Genomic DNA, 3997 nt, shown 5'->3' with positions numbered 1-3997 from the left:
AAGCACCCTTGCACCATGGTATAAGGGTGCCAGGAATATAAGGAAGGTATCCCTCCCTGCACAAAAATAATCCTTAAAGACATGTTCCTCTTTCTAGGAATGCTGAAAATTGCAGCAAGCAGAGAAAGTGGACATACCAAGAAAAAAAACGATATTTCTTTTTGTTATGCCTGCTTCAGAGAGGCACCGTTTTTGACACATTCTCAGGTTAACTTGCTTAAGTAAATCTAGATATGTGCCAAAATACATTTTTGTATGCATCAGAACACCCATGCTTAACTCATGGAACACCTCCCTAATGCAAATTAACGGAAGGCAGAGCTAAAGGAAAATGTTTATGCAAAATCTGACCTCTGTGTCTTTGTGAACCACAAATAACATTTTGTGTTTTGGCTCCGTCAAAAGAGTGGTCTATCCACAATGCAAAATTTTTGAAAATCTGCCCATGAATATGTAACCCTAAATAGACTTGCTGCATAACTAAACAAGCATTTGCATAGCCAATAGGTCTCGCCTTTGGACCTTATACAGCATGGAGTATCAACAGAACAACCACAAGAAGCAAGAAATTGACATCACAATAATCCGTGCATATTTATGTGTCCTAACCGTGTGGTCTCATCCACTGGAACATGAGGCTGGGAGACGAGGTTTGATTTAAGTGGCTCTGTTCGTCGCTAGCGTTACTTTTTGAGGAAGATTTACAATCAGGGTACTGAACCACGCTCGCCTGTTCCTGGCCGCCATAAAGGGACTGCTGCAGAAGCACCTCATAGCCATAGAACTTGGAAGCGTCCCCGCGGCAGGTCAGGGTGCAGGGGTTCTGCTGGTAGCCCGTGTTGGAGAGGCCCGAGGTGGTCCAGTGATGGAAGAAGTCCTGCACATGGTGAGATGGATGCTGGAAGCCCGGGCCCCCCATGTCCGAGCCGTACACCAAGGCATGGCTCCTGCTCACACCTTGTGGGAAGCGGCAGTCGTAGTAGGTGGGTTCCAGGGACTCACTGCCTTTTTACTTGGAGAAGAGAGGATTCACAAAGTAGGAGCTCATGGCTGAAGCATGGACAGTGCGACCTGCCTCTCTCGCTCTCTCCATCGCCCTCCGAAACCGAAACAGCAACTGGGCAGTGAGAAAAGCAAGGGAAATGATGAATAAAACACCCAGACGCTTTTAATTTGAGAAGACCAGTGGTGTCTGCCCCCGGCTGCTCTTAAAAGTCCTTCACTGTAAGTTTGTCTATAACACAGCAGAATGTGAGCAGCTCCTCCTCACAGATGGATCATGGTGGGCGAGAGTGCAGGGCTCTTTAAAAAATTCTCAGTGCTGCCTCTTGGCTGTGCTTGTATCAGTCGGTAGGTAGAGCTGTGCTTCAGTTTCCATGTTACTGCTCCTTGCCTGAGCACCACAGGCAAATTCCTCAAAATCCCGACAGTGAGGCGCCTTAACACGCTATTGGCGCTGCCTGCCAATAAACCTGCAGCAGGACGAAGCAGTGAGAGAAATGACAAGTGGGCTTTGGGGTGGCGGGGGTGTGGAGTTTGAAGGAAGGGGACATAGGAAACCAACCACCAGGACAAGAAACAAACAAGCACGGGAGTTTTGCGTGCACGCGCGCTGAAAGAAAAAAAAAAGCATGCGAGTGGTGCGGCCGCGTAAAAAGTGAAAAAAGCAGCTGCACGACTGGCGAGTGGTGTGCGATGTGCATGCACAATGACGAGAGAGGAAAGCCATATGGCGCCTCTGCTCGTCATTGTGCGCGTAACCGCCAGCAAAAGCGTCTGGTAGGACTTTTGAAAGCCCACAGACTAAATGTTTTGCTGACAGAGCATGCGCTCACTCAGCGAGACCTAAAAATGGCTCCCAAGGCGTAGCACATTCTTATAATGAGAATGAAACCACTCAATTGTTAAAAACATCTCAGTTGCTCTGCAGATACAGTGTGGAATTCTTGTATTTTCATTTCATAGGGGTATCTGTAAAAGTGTACCGTAGCATCTCTTAAAATGCTATGTAGTTGCAGTATGTGTGGGATAGGCCATGTTCGGGGTTGGAGGGGAGTTGAAAATATCTTTGTTCCTCTCTGGTTCCTTCGAAAGTCATGTAGCAATACAGTGAACTGAAATAGCTTTGAGGTAAAACTAAACTGGCACTGCTGTTTAATTTTCATTAAATCCTGATTGAAGGTATGTCACGTCCATGGTAATGGAATCATTTGCTGAGAGAATGAATTTGGACACATGCGCTTCAAAGGAGTCACATAGCAGCTTAAAACCAAAATGGGTATCCAACCACATAAAACTCTTATGGGCTACAGCCTTGTCCCGCTGGAGATTTTCAACTTACAAAAAAGAGACTAAGGGGGAGATTTCGTAAGATTTTATGCTATTTGGGGGCGTGGCTTGGAGCTCGGCAAGATGGCTGCACTGTAGTGCTGCTCTGGCGGCCGCCGAATAACATCCTGAAGGTATCCTCTCCCCACTGGACCATCCGGACACGAACGCGGTGGGAAGTTGTACATTTAACAGACCATACGACAAGTTGGTTTCCCGGCCTGTGAGGCAGTTGGAAGACGAGTTACTGCACGAGTGAAGCCCCAGCCGGGTGCAAAATGGCGGTGATGTAACCTGGGGAGATCGGCTTGGTCGGGCTCTTCCTCCACCCCAAGCTCGGCTATCACGGACCCCCGGGGCAAGAAGGTGAGAGGCTGCTCTTGCCATCTACGACGGGGAGGAGCGACGGCACATCTGGTCCAGGGGACTGCGGCCGGAGACACCATAGCTGCTGGTACAGGGGTGAGCGGCGCTGCGGTCTAGGGTACTGAGGCAACTTGAGCGCCTGGCTTTAGACTTTGTCATAGGCCGTGTGGAGGCCGCGACATCCACCGCTGCGCTACTGCCGCTCGACTGCCTTGGGCCCAATCAGCATTGAGTACCCAACACCCGACTACACAGTGCGGCATAATGTGCTATCAGTGAGAACTTCAATTGCCTCACGTCGGCTGGAGGAACGTGCCGCGAGGTTCCGGGGATATCGTGAGAGACGCTCTAATAGAGGTGGGAGCCTAGCGAACATTGCGCCGTTGCGGGGGTCTGATCCTGCGGTCTGCAGGGGAGGCCTGGCGCCACCGGAGGAGTGGCACGCTGCGTGGTGCAGGACTGTGGGCTGCTGGTGAGGAGCTGCAGCGTGGAAAGTGCGCCTGCGGCGAGGGGGTGCAGGGGGCAGGAGAAGAGTGCACTCTTCTTACGCTGGCCCATGAGGGTTTCACCTACTGTAGCCACTACACCTGCCTGCTAACCCGCTGGGTGCACTGAGTGGACTGCTGACAAGGGCCAGGATTTCTGCAGCTGGGGCGCATCACGGGCGCTCCCTATCCACCCTTTGAGAACTCAAACACAGCCTACACGTGTGTGGAGCAGCGGACATTTTGTATTCTCAGGTCTGGCATTGTACTCCCTAACGCGCTGGGCCCGAACATTTGCGGATCACGAGGCTCACATATGTGACATACCGCAGCATTGCTGTGCCACGACTAGACAGGTGAAGATACACGCTAGAGACGGCATACATTGGCATTTGACTGCTCACTATGACTGGTCGCTATGGGGAAGCCGGACAAGAACCAATTGCGCCTGAACTTTGAACAGCGAAAAGGCAGCAAATCGTATCAGTCTGTGGCCTCTGATTCGGGACTGGAGGCGTCATCACACGGGCCCACAGCCTTGGAGAAATCACTGGCTGCCATTCACTCTAGTTTGCAGGCCATAGATGGGAAGATAGAAGCCCTCAATGGCAGGATGGATCAGTTCTCAGCGAAGCTTGATAAACAAGCTACAAGATTTGGAGACGTCAGAACAACGCATCACGGACACAGAAGATGGACTACAGCAAGTAGCGTCCAAGACAGAGGACATTACAAAGATACTTGCAGTAATACAAGCCAAGAATGAGGACATCGACGCGCGCTCTAGGCAAACAATATCCGCGTTTTGGGTCTTCCAG

The 3997-nt window shown here is 50.7% G+C and overlaps 1 pseudogene; it reads right to left on the bottom strand.

The window, feature by feature from the left end:
* Positions 1 to 604: 604 nt before the first annotated feature.
* On the bottom strand, positions 605 to 919 carry LOC147679733 (homeobox protein Hox-C8 pseudogene; annotated as a pseudogene).
* Between the last annotated feature and the right edge of the window lie 3078 nt (positions 920 to 3997).

The sequence above is a fragment of the Lissotriton vulgaris genome, chromosome 11 (assembly GCF_964263255.1).
Source record: "Lissotriton vulgaris chromosome 11, aLisVul1.2, whole genome shotgun sequence".
Lineage (NCBI taxonomy): Eukaryota > Metazoa > Chordata > Amphibia > Caudata > Salamandridae > Lissotriton > Lissotriton vulgaris.
Note: the sequence above shows the minus strand (reverse complement) of the source record. Positions and strands in the feature narration are given on the sequence as shown.